The sequence below is a fragment of the Cuculus canorus genome, chromosome 5 (genome assembly GCF_017976375.1).
Source record: "Cuculus canorus isolate bCucCan1 chromosome 5, bCucCan1.pri, whole genome shotgun sequence".
Classification (NCBI taxonomy): Eukaryota; Metazoa; Chordata; class Aves; order Cuculiformes; family Cuculidae; genus Cuculus; species Cuculus canorus.
Genome location: NC_071405.1, coordinates 22875861 through 22891761, shown reverse-complemented (window position 1 = coordinate 22891761; position 15901 = coordinate 22875861). Strand labels below are relative to the sequence as shown.

Below are 15901 nucleotides of genomic sequence, written 5' to 3'. Positions count from 1 at the left end.
GTTACTATGAGTTATGTTTTTTAATGAGATACACATAGATTATAAGATAAATTGAACACTGTCTTTGATTCATCCCAACAAAACATGGAGGCTTTGCTTTCTCAAGGACAAGTAGGTGACCGTAGAATAATACAGTGGTTGTGGTTATTAGAAACAGAAAGCTCTCAGCCTGCAGAAGGAAAGACTCTCTCTCGGTAAAGCTCACGTTAAATTAATCCAAATATATAAACACATAAACATGAGCCAGCAAAGCCACACTACTAATATCAGTCTAGGTGAGATTAATAGAACAGAGCACAAGCTTTGGCAAGTGAGAAAGATTATGAGGAAATCTCTGGCCAGCATTCTCACCTGTCTCAGGACAGAACAGACAAAAGGATCTTGTCCTCCCACCATACAATACTTCAGCTCTATGGCTTGTTTCAGGTATGAGGACTAATGCTTCTGAGGTTTCCTTGTTTATTTTCACTTCCTTTATTTTAATCCAGGTATAAGAGTTTTTTTAAAGGCCCAAGTAGTATTGAACATGTAGTTGGCATATTAGACTAATAGGATAGTAGTAAAAATCTCTCTCCTGTTCATTTACTCTTTACACACATGAAAGACAAGACAGTATCAGAAACAGAGAAAAAAAAAAGACTCAGTGAATCAGACGATATTGATCTCAGAACTTGAAAACCAATGAAGTAATGAAGATGCTGGAAAAAAACATCTGCCATGATTAAAATGTCTGATTGATGAGTGCCCTGCTGAAGGCTCATGTATAGTCTATCAAGAGCCTGGTTAAAAACAGTCCCAGAAGGAGCTAGGTCTACATAACTGGGAAATGCAAAGCCAGAGGAATTTACACAGGAATTTCAAAGCATGGGTTTGTAGGATGAACACTTAGTCTCAGTGGTGCACAGCAAGTTAGCATAACACCAGAACAGGTCCAAAGCTGCTCTTGCACAGCCCTGGAGCCACCACAGCTAAAATTGCCATCGTCTGCCCAAACTGACTCTCGGGAAGCTGCCAGGCACAGCCGTCACACCAGGGGCAGCCCAAGTTTTGACAAATCTCAAAGTAATGGAGTTTAATGGTCTATTTTCTCTCTTTATGTATGTGCCATTCTACCCAGATCTGAAGCACCATGGCAAACCAAAGCCTCTGTGGTGGATTAGGGGATGGAGCCGCTGGACCCACCGAGCTGACAAAGAGCTCTGGGAGATATGTTGGAGCAGCGGCAGAAGCCATTTGCAGCAATGTCATAGCACTTTCTGACTGCTCCTCAGCCACAGCAAACAGATGCTCTACATTTTTAATACACTTCTGTGCTAAATAACAGCCTGAGAAAGTGGTCTGGGCGAAGCTGGGTTACTGTTTGCAGAAGGGAGCCGGTGGTGTCATACAGGATGTTGTGGTGGCTCAGCAGTGTCACTCCCAAAGCAGAGCAGAACTATACGAGGGACCAAAATCCTGAAACCCCTGAAATGCGGGAAGTGTGTCTGCCTATGTTCGGCAGCGTGGCAGCAGGGCAGCATGGAGGGGCAGCCTGAGATGGATGGGAAGAAGTGGAAGAATGAGGAAGAGGGGGAAAACACCTGGGAAGCAGATGAATGAGGAGGCAGAGTAAGCATCCCTTTGCCTCAGGCTAGACTTGGAATAGCCAAAAAAACTGACTGAATCTTAGTGGCTGCAACCAAAGTAACACCTGTATCTACTGTGTAAACTCCAGGACAATTGATCAAAGAATTTAACAGAAAAGGAGCACTAGTTTTATGAAACATGGCAGACTACCGTGCCTCTTAGTGATACCTTCAGACAGATGGGTAAGACTAAGTTGGGCAGTACCAGTACAGCTTCATAAATGTTTTCTGTTAGATTTACTTTATTCTAAAATCTGCCTCTGAAGAGTCATCAGTCTTTTTTTCCACAGGCCATAAAGCATATGTCATCTTGGATCCTAGTTGCATGACATTAACAGATAACCTTCTTACTTTTTGCTTTCACTCTTTCAGCATTTCTGCCACTGAAGATCCTCTTCTATGGCTTGAAGTCGAAAAATCTTTGTGGCAGATTTGGCATTGCCTGTAATAATTTATGAATGTGATGTGTTGACATGTTTATTGTGTGCTTACATTGAGCTACTTCAATAGCTGGATTGTCAAAATGTGTACCCAAGAGAGAGAAGATGGATCCAGGCATACATTTTTGAGGGAACACTTAGGGAAAAAAAAGCAAGTGGCCTTCACTGGGATGTTTTGCCTAGGCCTCTGCTTGCCTCACTGGAGAGATTTTCCTGCGAGGAATGTGGGCACCTGGAAAGCAAGACATAAAAGACCCCAGTGAATTTACAGAGGGCCATTTAAACAGAGAGGTTTGAGAGCAAGATTCCAAAAGGGGTTGAAAGTGCTCTGTTCTGTAGATGTTTAAATTAGTAGACATTGGCAAGATTACAAGACAAAGGGGATGTGAAATATTTTTTAACTAACAGGCTTTATTTCAATGAAATAAGTTGTCTCTTCTGTTTTAAAAATGTCATTTGGGTCATGCACGAAGGCCGAAGGTCTCTGTTCTCACACACGTGTGAGTTTGGAGAATGCATGGAGTAGGCAGGCTGGAGCTTGCTATAAGTGTGTGAGAATCAGATTATCCTATCCACAGTAAGGTAAATGCTCAAGGCCTGACATAAGCAGAGGGTAAGTCAGCAAGACCACTGACAGCCAGAGATACAGCAGTAACCATAACAACACCATCATCTCTCTTATAAGTCCTCACACGTAATTCTACTAATGACTTTTATTAAACATTTAAGCTTTAGCATTCAAGTGATTCATATTTGTTAGAAAAAAATCATTCCATTAACACAAAGTACAAGCCGAAACAAAGTTAATGAGCCCTAATACTTGCAGGATAATTCAAAGTTTGAGGGTGATATTAAGAAAAATAAAAAAGGAAGAGTAGAAAAAAAACCCAGTTTCATTGTCCACCGGAGAACCCAGGTTTTATCCTTTTGGCTCGTAAAATCAATCCTATTGCTCAAGTGACTCTTACACTGTTATTAAAGTAGTACAAGAACACATATATGTGCATAATTAAGTACCCCTATGTGACCATAAAAGGTCTGCCTGGCTGTCCATGGGGAATGTGAGTGGGACTTGATTCATAAGCACCAAAGAGGGAATGTCACCACTATAATCCCCCTGTATTTCACTACTTTGTCTGGGGCTCAGCCCTAGATGGTGGAGCGATTGGGTGTACAGCACTGGAAACAGGACTGTTTCAGTTCAGGGTCTCAACTGTATGCCTTGTACATCTGAAAGGCAATAGTAAATTGACCTGGAACTGTAAAGGTCAGTATTTGTCCTATGAAAATCTTAAGTATAACTTGTCAGGCACGTGAAAATCTGAGGCACTAGGTATATTTGGTATATGTAAAAATTTAGATGAATATTTTTTTATTTGCCTTCCCGTTTGGCACTGTCAGATACAAATGGTAAATGAATAAGTGGAAAAAAATCACTGATATCTTCCTGCCCTTGAAAATGTGATCTGGCTTAAAGCACTGGCATTTTTATCTTTATGTTCAAATGAAGAGACTAAACATGTTCAAGAAACAAAAAAGGTAAAGAGCACAGCTCTAAAATGCCGTTTTGGAAGCAACAAGTGTGGAGTTGTATGATGACCAATTTCCTACCACAGTTATGCTCATTTTCATGTGGCTCCTATTACCCACAGCACACGGCCTTGGAGCTCCCCAGCCTTGATAAACAATTCTGGAAGTGAAAAAAAAGGGAATGAGTAATGTGATAAAACAAAGGAGCTGTGGAGCAGGGCATGCATGGGAGGGGAGCACTGTGCACATCTTCTCCAACTCCTCATAACTCTTCTCCTTGGTAAATACAGTCCTTGAAGAGAAGGAGGGGTTTTGTAGCAGGACCTACAGCTACTTTCTAGATACAGTCAAGGTCCTTTTGAGCTGCATCCCCTGTGGGACTGGAGCCATTCCCAAGAGGGATCCCTATGGCAAAGTACCTCTCATCTGCCTGTCCCCAGAGCAAGCACCGTGTTGTGTCAGCAGCAGCGGCAGGGGCAATTTTTCTTGAGGTAGGAGAAGCGTCACCTGTGTCCCAGGGCTGCTCTGCGTGCTGTAAGCTCTTGGGCAGAAAGGCCAGAAATAACCCATGAGCTGACAGCTGGAGAGCCCAGATTTACAGACTCTCCAACAAAACAAGGCTTAATAAAAAAACTTGAAGGAGAATTAGACAAAATGGACTGATGTGGACACGCAAAGCCATTCTACTGCATAAATCATAAATTCTTCCTGGTTTGGAGAGAGGTAAGAATTTAATCTCCATTAATTTTAGCTGGCTGATACAGATAATAAAGCAGCTTTCTACATGGGAGAGTTAACAGTGCTAAGATTGACATGGAGAGACAAGATGCACTTGGAGATATAGGGAAAATACATCTCTGAGAAAGTTTCCACTATTAATATGTTTCCCTTGCAAACGTGGGTCTTCTAAAACACTCTTTTCTTTAGGAAGGATCTAAATGAAGAGGCGGTGGGAAGTAGACCTACAAAGTATGTAAGAAAACCTCAAATACATGAGTGGGAGGAATGAGGAAGAAATGAAATAATAATGAAGCTTGCATCACGGGGAGCAAACAACAGAATAAGGGAAATGCATGTACTGGTGGCTAAATTTTGCAAAAACTTAGGCTGAGATTTAAAACTTCTGTGGTTAGCATAGACACAGGCACACAGTAATCCAGATGACCTGATCAAATGACAAAGAAAGACTGCTACTGATTTCATTAGGAAAATTATGTGGCTCAGAGTTAATGAGTAAGCACAGGGAAAATTATTTTCTTTATAGTGTCGATATGGAATAGCATTGCAAAGGGTAATTGGCACCTGCAGTGACTATAATGGTTGTATGATTTGGAGTTTCCTTGAATGGGGCAAAGATTTTGCCCTTCATGGAATCTCCTGTTGGCATTTGTGGGATTTCCTTATGTGGTGGTGTTGCAAACAGATATTCATATTTTTAAAAACAATTAACAGATGTCTTGTTATTAACATGGTGCCTGGGGTCCCTGGCTCTAGCCGCATCCCTAGCTGAGCCCAAATGCTCAGCTGCTCTTGGGGTGATTTCATTAAAATTAAATCAGGTATTTACACTTCCAGCAGCCACCATGTCAGTGGCTACCCATCTGAACTAGGAAACAAGCCTAGAAAAGGATGCTGGGGATGGGTTTATTCCATGCTTTCTGACTTTTTATCAGTGTTTTGCTGTAAGGGCACTGTCGGGTGTTCAGTGAGCAGGGCTGATCTCTCCTGCTGCTGCCTTAGACATATCGCGGAGCAGTCAGTAGAAAACTTCCAACTGCACAGAAAGAAGGACCTGTGTGTATTACACAGGAATCCTGTGAAATGGGAATACCTCTGTCTCCGTGTCACCAAAACTGCCTATAAAAGAAAAAAAAAAACAAAACATAACTCTGCTCAGAAATTCCCAGAGTTTTATACTCACTTTGGAATAAACCCAGCCCATCCATCCATTGAAGAGGCAAGTGTTAGGGAATCAACAGGAGGTTATGGCCATCTGCACAGACAAGCAGTGCCCAGGGACACAGCTAGGACCAAGGTGGGGGCAGGGAGAAGCTTCAGGCCAACAATTTTTACGAATGAAAGGACCGATGCTGGCTTTTCAAAATCCATCTTGAGACAGCAAGAAAAAAGGGCAGAGGAACAACATTTCCATTCTCTTCTACCAGAAAAACTGCATTTGATAAAGAAAAACATTCCTTTTTTTTTATTTTCAGATCTTATCATCAAAATTCAGAGTTGCCACTTTTTGTATATCGTTGACCTCCAAAGATTGCAATACACTGTTGCAGAATCTGGGTTTCTTTTTTGTCATTCCCAAACCAAAGGGCATGGAGTCTGGCCTTGGGAGCCCCATACAGTTGAGGAGTGGAGTTTGGGCAGGCAGGAAAAAGGGTCGGCAGGGCACCGCGCTTCTTCTGCTTTCTGCCCCGGCTCAGTGACAAGGAAAGGATGTATCCTTTGGGGACAAAAAAATCTCATCCTATCCCAAACCAGTCATTCCCACATTATTACAAAATAAATCGAAAGGGATAAAGGTATAATGACAACAGTAATCGCACATAAGTTAGAATCATAGAATAGTTTGGGTTGGAAGACACTGTAAAGATCATTTAGTTCTACCCCCCTGCCATGCGCAGGGACACATCCCACTAGATCAGGCTGCCCAAGGCCCCATCCAACCTGGCCTTGAACACCTCCAGGGATGGGGCATCCACAGCTTCCCTGGGCAACCTGTGCCAGTGCCTCACCACTCTCATTCTGAAGAAATTCTTCCTTATGTCCAGTCTAAATCTGCCCCTCTCCAGTTTGTACCCATTCCCCCCAGGTCCTATCACTGGAAGCCTTTGTGAACAGCCCCTCTCCAGCTTTCCTGTAGCCCCTTCAGGTACTGGAAGGTCGCTATAAGATCTCCTCAGAGCCTTCTCTTCTCCAGGCTGAACAACCCCAACTCTTTCAGCCTGTCCTCGTAGGGAAGGTGCTCCAGCCCTCTGATCATCTTTGTAGCCTCCTCTGGACCCGTTCCAACAGCTCCATATCCTTCTTATGTTGAGGATTCCAGAACTGGACACAATACTCCAGATGAGGTCTCACAGGAGAGGAAGAGAGGGGCAGAATCTCGCCCCGCTGCCCACACTGCTTTCGATTCAGCCCAGAGTTGTCACTTGGAGAAAGGTAAATTTACAATGAATAACGAAGCGCCCCGTAGAGCCTCGGCAGTTCCGGGCGCGGGGCAGTGCCCGCGGCACCAGCACCGCCCGGGGCTCACGGCGCCCCGAGCCCGGCCCGAGGCTGCCCCTCCCGGCTGTTCCCGGGCAGAGGACGGGCACGCTGCCCCCGCGGCGCCCTCCTGGCCCGCAGGGTTCTGCCTATTGCTTGGCCGTAAAGGACACGGTGTAACGCGGTGCCAGGGGACAGGGATAACACACATCCCGGCTCTGGATCCGCACGGCTCGGTTTGCAGCGCACGGGTCTGGCTCCGGCCACATGCAGGTGGCTGCGGCGCCCGGCGGGCGAGAGGAGGGCAGAGCTGTTCCCGCACCGGGCAGCGGGACGGCAGGCGATTCCCCTGCGGTAAAAGAGAAAGCAAGTCCCCGCCGGCGCCCCCCCCCGCCCCCGCGCGCCGTACACGAGTTTTCCAGCGGGAGGCGCGGCGGAGGCGGGGCGGGAGGCGGCGCGGGGCGGGCGGCGCTAGGACCCGGCGGGGCGCGGCGCCGGGGGCGGGGGCGGCGCGCGCGCTGCGGTGCCTCCCGCCGCGGGGCGCGGAGCGGGGCGGCCGCGGGGGGAGCGCCCGCCGGGAGAGCCCGCCCGGAGAGAGAGCCCGCCCCGCGGCGGAGGGGACGCGGACGCGGCACCAGGTAGCGGGAGCGGGGGGCGGGGGCGCGTATGGGTGTGTGCGCGGGTCTGCGTGTGTGTGCGGGTCTGGGTGTGTATGTGCTGATATGTGTGTGTGTGCGTGCTTGCGCGCGGGTGTGCGCGGTTATATGTGTGCGTGCGTGTGCGATTATATGTATGCGTGTGGGTGTATGTGCGGGTGTGAGTGCGGGTGCAGGTGTTTGTGCGTGCAGCTGAGTGCGCGGGTGTATGTGAGTGTGCATGCAAGTGTGCGGGTGCGTGTGCGGGTGTGTGCATGTGTATATATATGAGTGTGTGCGTGTGTATGTGAGTGTGCGGGTGTATGTGAGGGTATGTGTGCGGGTGCAGGTATTTGTGTGTGCGGCTGTATGTGAGTGTGTGTGCGGCTGTGCGGGGCTGTGTGTGCGGGTACGGGGGTGTGTGAGCGTGTGTGTATATGTGAGTGCATGGGTGTATATGTGAGTGCGTGCGGGCGCGGTGTGTCCCGTGCCGCCCGTCCCTCGCGGGCGCGGAGCCCCGGTCACACTCGGAGCCGGGGCCGCCCCCGGGCGTGCGGGGCGGGACGCGGGGCTGCCGCCCGCCTTTGTCCGCGCCGGTTCCATCCGCGCCCGGAGCCGCTCGGGGCTCGCCGGGCTCACCCTCCGCCGGGAAAGGGGTTTTCGTATTTCCACCCTGTGCCCGCCGTCCTTCGGCGTTAACTTATCCCGAGTTACCGGGAATTCATTTCTTCCCGGTCTGTGCGAGTGTCCCCGCGCCCTGCACACGGGTTTCCTCGCGAACCCGCCGGCTATTATTTATATCGTCGCAGACGTGTCTGGGCGAGGGCCGTTTGCTCGGACAGCCCCGCTCGCCCAAACTTTCTTGCCGCAGGCGATGGTTCGCCGTGGGGCCGTTCGCCTCAGCCCGTTACTCCGGTGGGATCACAGCCTATCTCGGTGTCTCATCATTTTTCACGCGGGGAGGGCTCGTGTGGTTTCCTGGGATGGATCGGAAACAAAAATGAGCTGTGAAAATGAGTTTGTGCAGTGTTAAAAATATCCTCGAGGTGGTCAGGTCTGCTGTGGGCACGGTAAGTCGGGGAGCGGCGCCGCGGTTTTCTTCGGTGGATCAGACGGTAAACGACACGAACTGTGATCGCTTTGCAGCCGAAAATATAAGGCCTTGCCGCCGTGGCTGCCTGAGCGTTACGTGTCATTAAAGTAGCTCTCTTGGAGGAGAGGGACTGTCCCAGGAGCTGTAAAATCTATAAACACTTTTCTGATTGGTTTAAAAATTTAGACACAGGAAGCGGATGGTATCTAATAACAGACAAGTGGAGACACTGTTGGCATGGAAACTGAGAAGACTACCCCCAACCCCCCTCAGTTATTTAAAAAAAAAAAAAAAAAGAAAGAAAGAAAAGGAATAAAGTCTGCATATCATCAGGAATGCCTGCAGACCGCCTTGGCTGCTGTTGCCTTTCCCACAGCATCTGTTGAAACCTGAGAACGTGCCCGTCAAATCAAGGTCATTTTACAATAAAACCCGGTGCCGCTGCCTCCCCTTCTTTCCTCTCTGGACGCTGCCCCGGACTTTCCTCCCAAGGAGGACTTGGGGAGATGCAGCTGCCTGCCCCGTGCCCACCAGGCTGCCCTCTGGATGGTGGCATCCTGCCCTGGCCAGTGGCTGAGGGAAAGCTGCTGCTGCGGGGCCAAGGAAGGACTCGGAGCAGGATGAACACAGGGGTTAAAAGCCAAAAGTACATAGGAATGACCTTATTTTTTAAACAAATGACCGGGCCACATTTATTTCTTTTTGTGGTTATCTATGGACCCAGAGAGAAGGCTGGGATTGATTAGATCTCTCTCTGTTCCTTCGCATTACGAAGTTATATTAAAATGTAATGATTTGGACTTGAATATTAAGGCTGTTTCACAACTCTGCCTTTGCCTGCAAATAAAGAAATGGGTGGCAAATGTCTGTGAGAGACCCTGTGCAATTGCTTTTAATAAAAAAGTCGCCATTCGGTTATAGCATGCTATTTGAGGACAAAAACAGAGATAGGAGAATAAAATATACTTCATTACTGATGAATGCAGCATGAGAAAATCAGACTATTATTGTGGTAAATTGAAGTTTTACTTTGCTGGACTATTGAAAGTTTATTGCGTGTGAAAGGAGAGAGCTGTTTTTCTTCCGGAGCTGGAGAGAAGTATTTCACAGCAAACTCACAAGAAAGGTTTTAATGTTTTTGCGTATTTTCTTGGACAGGAGCCGTTGATTTCAGATGTTTGTGATGGAGAGACATCTTTGAGTATTCACTGCATTTTCTCCGAAACACTTCATTTTGTTGCTCCCTTTAATCTTCATTTTGCAGTAACCAAGCCGAGAAAAAGCACTTGAGTGCTTCACCCACTGTATAAATCATCACTATGAAGCCTTAAATGACCAGTTTGACCTCTGTTGCCTTTTTACTTGCATATTTCGCTTTTCGCATTATTATTTGTTAAGAAAACCAGAGACTGGTGAGCAGGTCCTGCAGATCAGGAGGTAAATCCTGCAGGGGGTTGAGGCAAAGGTACTCATTGCCCTCGTTACCTACCCCCAGAGATCTTGCCATCCAGAAAAAGCCAAGGTCTGGCTTTAAAATCTGGTTGTGGGCAGAGCAGCCTAAAGGGATGGTAAAGCCGGAGAAAGCAGTGCCTGCTTCTGCTCGACGGGTCCCCAGTGGCTGCTGGGCTGGGATGGCACCCAGTTGTAGGAGCAGGGGCACCTTCCCTGTCTCGGGAGTCAGGCAGTTGCATGTTTAATCCAGCTCGTGTCTGAGTAGCCAGATGCTGCTTTTAATTTGGAATTCAACTGGAGAAAGTTTGGCTTGGTAGCGAAAGTGTGCTTGCTTCTAGAAGCGAATTTCCTGTTGTTGGGAGCACCCTTATCTGCAGGAAGGTTCACTGGCAGGAAGTGTGTCAGTTACTTGTTTTTATGCAGTGAAGGAAATGATCCGGATTAGGTACTTTCTAGATTTACCCTTCATCGTCCTCCGTGTATGTGCTTCTCTATTTATCTCTAATGGTCTTAAGTTTCTAAAAGTTTTATGATGTCAGTCTTTTCCTAAGGAAATACAAGAAGTTAAATGCTTGTGGTGTCCTGCCACTTTTTTTGCTGTTATAAAAAGCCACCCCACCAACTTCTCCAGGCCATGTCTTCAAAAGTATCCAATTTACAATTTATACCTTTTGAGCCTCACTAATGATACTTGGATAGGCATTTTCTTCCTTCCCTCGCCTTAGAATGAAAGATCAAAAAATGCACCGGTTATTTTACTAATAGGAGCAGTCCTTACACTTCTCAACTGCCTTTCATCATGGATCATAAATCGCTTTACAGAAATTCATTTTTTAAATATCTACAGAACTTACATGAGCATAGGAAGCTGGAACATAGCATTTCACGTGAACTGCCCAAAGATGCAAGGCAAATTAGGAGGAGAGCTCAGAATCAAATTAATTGCCCTTTTATTAGCAATTGCTAATGGATTAAAACTCTGAAAATGTGTCTGCCTGTCCCAGTTGTAGTCATGCTAATGCGCCAATGCAGTGCATGCATATTTGGGATGTGGGGTAAGAATATAAGCAGTGGTTTCAGAAAATGACAGCTATTTACTGGTTCCCGTCCAGCCTGGTATTGGAGGCTTGTAAGGTTAGACATGGCTTTAGATGAAGGTCCAGACTAAAGGTGAGGGCTGAGGTTTGGGTCTTTGTCTTCTAGTAATCAGGGAGGTTCAGGGAAATAGACATTGTTTCTCTGGTGTGGGTTCACAGTGAAGTGTTTATGGTATTAAGCTGAACTTTTGTAGAGGATTTTCAGAGGGAAACCTGGGGAAGTTACACAAACTTGTAAGAAGCTGCCTGGCGTGCTGAGCAGTTTCAAGTAGTGATTTTCGGCTTAGGAGTTGTCTTGGTGTTAGATGCTGTTCCTGGCAGAAGAGGCTGCCAGGGCTACCGTGAAGCCTAAAGTAGGCTGGAATGGGACTGTCCTGGCTAATGCTGGAATTTGCCAGTTCATGACTTCAGTTCATGACTCAGTGCAGCAGGACTTTGGCTACAATTTTGAAATATTTCTAATGAAACCACATTTGGCTTGTTACCTCCCAAGCCAAAGTAAAACTGTAACAAAATAATGGAAAACAAAATGCAAAAAAAAAAAAAAAAAAAAAAAAAAAAGCATTTCCTTTCAATGTAAAACTTAAGGTTGTGTTTTTTTCAGAAGCAGTCAGCTGATTCTGGGAAACCATCCTGGAGCTCTGGAAAGCAAGGCAGTTTTTGGGAAGCAACTCTCTCCTAGGCTTTGGAAATTCTACTCCATTTAAAGAGCCCGAAGTTGAGCTGCCAAGCATCAGGACAGCTCAAATGCTCTGTAACTTCACTGTAACACTTCAGGTTCCTTTATCAGTCAAGGACTTTGACTTCATCTGGTCTGAAGCTTGTTCTTTAGCCTAAAGCTTGGACCTTGGCTGCTTCCATAGTGCATGACGGAGTGAGGCTTCCTGCACTTCCGTTATCCCATTCGAGTGTGGGCACAAGGTGGTGAGATAGCCCCGCTTGGGAGGCAGCTGGTGAAGATGGATGTGGGGAATGGCTACAACTCTCCATGTCTGGATGCACAGCTTTCAGGTGGTTCATGAGGTGCAGGACCACCCTTGTCCACGTGCTGGTAGCTGCTTGCTTGTGGTGGGGTCAGTTTTTTCCCATCTCCCTCAGATGGGAACAGAAGCAACCTCTCTTTCAAAACTCTCCCTAAAGCTCATCTGTTCTGTAATGCCTGCAAAAATTGAATGGAGGCTAAGTCTGCTTGAGGTGTAACATCTGCCTATTATGCTGAATGGTATTTTGTTGCTCTTTCCTTTTGTTTCTTTGTCTTTAGTCTCTTTGCTGGAGATGGTCTTCCTCTGTGTGGACACTAACTGCAGGACAGACAGACTGTGACTTGTGTTCAGGGTTGGTAGGTGTCACCAAATAGAAATATCTGCCTAGCTATTTGACACTGTTTTTTTCCAACATTAGCAGGAATTTGCATCAATGCTAGCAGATACAGTGAAATTTCTGACTCTGGATGTTTGTACCTTTTACTGAAAATAGTTTAAAACCAAATAAAAATAGTAGTAGTATTTAAAGACCAGGATGGCTTTGGCCCACCCTCGCTTCTCCTTTGCCCACTTCCTATGTGCTGGGTTGTGGTGGGACCCTGTACGTGAAGTCTGATCAGGCAGAGTGCGAGGTTCCCCGGTGGGACCCCCACTGCAGACTGCGTACCTGCCCACTGTTCACTGATAGAACTCACTCGCGATGTGTGGGCACGCTTTCTTTTGTTGAAAAGAAAATCACCAGACTTCCTAGCAGACGGGGCTTTACGTACAAGGCAATCCAAGCTAGAATCTGGAAAGCATTTCACAGAGTGGCAGCTTTATTGGAAATTGCTTCTTAATATTGTACAGCAAAGCTGTTGCTCTTTTTAGAGAGGTTCTTTGCAAGACCTGTGCCCGCCCTGCTGAACCTAGCAGTGGCCTCGCGTCTCCTGTGACCCTGTCTCCTGGCTCAGCCTTGCCTGGCTCCTTCCTCCAGCCTCTGGCAGCTCCGAGTTTTGTTTTTTCTCTTGGGCTTTGTAGAGGGGCCAGCCTTTTCCCTGGATAAAGTCAACTTCCTGCACAGCAAGCAGATGCAAACTCCCCAGCCTTTCCCATCCTTGCAAAGTTGTGCTCTGTGTTACTCTTCTCAGTAAGATCTTCTTGTTGCCAGTTTAATTGCTAGCCAGGCTTGCTGTGGAAAGGAGTAGAGACATTAGAGGGGTTATGAGAGGTTATTAGAGATGGGAGGAAGCTGAAGGTCTGACCCATCCAGATTTAACGGGATTAAATCTCATTTTACCCCCAACTCCAACTTGTTTTGATCTGGGCTTTACAGTAGATCATTTGTGGAAGCTACCCAATTAATATGTTAATTTTAACACCAGATTTTGTAAAGCTTTTTTGTTGGAGGTGGAGAAGGGATCCAAATGTTTTGATCCTATTTTTATCATTTTCTTCTTGGAGTTTTTCTCACTCTCTGCTTTGCAGAGAGGAGTGAAATTTTAATAATTCACTAATATACTTTCACTTCATTAACATTTTATCATTCTGGCATTGTGCATATGGTGAACTCCTTGGTACTCTCATTAAGGGCCTGATCGTTCTCCTAGACTCTCACATCTCTCCAGGTGTGGAAAACAGTAAACGCAGGTGCTATTATGCTTTTTGGAAAGAGCTTTTCTCTTTTTCCAATAGATAGTAAATGGAACAAAACATGCAAGGGTTTTTTTTTTTGTTTTGTGTTTTTTTTGGGTTTTTTATTTCTTTTGACAAAATGGAAACATCTATACAAGGATAGCAGTGATGGTTAGGTTGAAGCCACTGAGCACCAAGCCTCCAGCCATTACAAGAGTTAATGCTGTGGTCTAGAGAGTGTGAAGACACAGCGTGCTGTTGTGGTATCGCTTCCATCATTTTACATTGCGGCATGTTTGGTTTAAGCAGAGATTTATACTGGTATTAAGATGGTTATGAAACTTTCAGGTGCCTTCGCTGGTATAGCACAGTGCTTGGTATTAGGATGGCACAAATTACACTTAATGTAATATTGGTGAGTAACTACAGGGTTTTGCAGGTGTGTGCTCACGTTGTGTTAAACAGGTGCTTTTTAATTTTGTCCTAATCTGACACTGGGTGTTGAACTTCCATGGCAATTCTCCTTCCTTTTCTTTCTTTTTAGCATGAAGTAAGCCTCTGAATTAGTGCCTGGTTTGTTACTGATAGTTAAATACAGTTAGCACACCAAATTGCTTCAGGTGTTTTCAGAAGACATAAGAAGCCAAGCATGGCAGAGGAGTGGACAGTGGGTTGGTACAGGAGGCTTGAGAGTGGAGGAGAAATTTCTGCATCCTAAGCAGTGGAGAACTAAGGTATAGGTAAGAATTTGAGGAGTTTACATATATTGAAAACTGTGAATATTGGGAGACCGTAGGACAAGAGATCACAGTAAAAAATACAGGAGATGTTGAGAGACCTAGGTGGAGGTTTTTACTTGTCAAATAGAATGTATTTGCTTTTAGAGGCACCAGGACAGAAACTCATCTCTTGTAAATTGGTATAATGCCATTGGAGTTAGTGGAATTACCCTGATTACACAAGTTGATGGTCTGTCTGGTGGTATTACAAGAACAGTGAAAATGGGGAAACTGGAAGAGGTTGTAGGCCCGAGCAACTGGGAGGGTGGAAGTTTATTCAGAAGTGATAGAGAGATTGGGCAAATGAAAGATGAAAAGATCCATTGCAGCTACATTGGGTTTGATTTGATGACAAGACACCCAGCCAAGAGATGTCAGCAAGGCAGGCTGAGAGAAGGGCTTGGCTGAAAGGTAAAAACGTACATTCTCATGTATTTTTGTCATTCAGAAGCCCAAGAAGAGATTCCGTTTCCACTTCTGTCTTGTTGAATGAAGTAATTCAACTCCACTGAAATCATAGATGGATAGCTGGGGAGAAGGCAGCTTCCTTTTTTATTAGAGAGCTTTAATGTAGCTTTGTTTTATTTCTGCACATTAAAGTTAATAACACAGCAAGTGTATTTTGAAGTCAAGTCTTTCTAGGATCTCTATATGTTAAATAACTGTGAACAATCTTTATAGTCACTCCATAGGCCCTTACGATATATCATTTTGAGCTGCCTTCTATCTATTACATTTTATCTGCCTGCAAAATCCATTCTAATTCTGGCCATATCTCCTTTGTGATCACTTGCCAGAAATCTATTCCCAGGATTCTCCTTATTTTAGTGAAATATCTCTGCTTCAGCACCTTTCCCAAGGTGGCTGATCTAATCACAGCACTATCAGTTATCACTTCTCATTTCCTTTGCTAGCTCTGTCAAATGCAATGCACAGCCTAACAAAGTGACATTCAAATACTCTCAGTGACCAGGGCTATTTCCCTCTCTTTTATTCCGCAAAACTGGAATTGTATGTGGCTTCTTAAACACAAGCCCCTCACTCCAGGAACGTGACTTGTAAAGCACATTGTTGGGAAAGTTAATATTAAGCAGATGGAATAGCTGCCTCTTTATTTGTCACAGATAGGTTCCATTTATGGTGACCATCTGGATATTAAACCCCACATCCATAGCCTCTTTTTTTAGGCAATGCTTCATTCATGCCAAGTGGCAAGAAAGCCCTACCTTGCAATCGAAGAAACAAAATTTGTCACTTCTGTGTTCCTAACCTCCTTTCTCGTTTGTTTATATATCTGTGTTTCCCTTTTACCTGTGAGTGTGACTGCATGGAAAGGTCAGCATATACCAAACAGGGTCCTTGTGTTTCTCGAGTAAGGAGTCACCTGTGTAGGTGGAGTCTCTGTTAAGTGTGGTTTCTATGGACACAGGTCCAGCA

At 45.7% G+C, this 15901-nt stretch overlaps 1 protein-coding gene across 2 annotated transcripts in view; it reads left to right on the top strand.

Moving 5' to 3' along the window:
* Positions 1–7317: 7317 nt before the first annotated feature.
* The window catches only part of FOXN3 (forkhead box N3), a 212867-nt gene continuing 204283 nt past the window's right edge, over positions 7318–15901 (top strand). The window contains exon 1 of one of the 2 annotated variants that reach the window (XM_054066957.1): positions 7318–7449. The gene's annotated coding sequence lies outside the window, so the exon portion shown is untranslated. Of the gene's footprint in view, positions 7450–7731; positions 8517–15901 lie in introns of those variants that run through there. The other variant, XM_054066960.1, reaches the window with a different exon arrangement.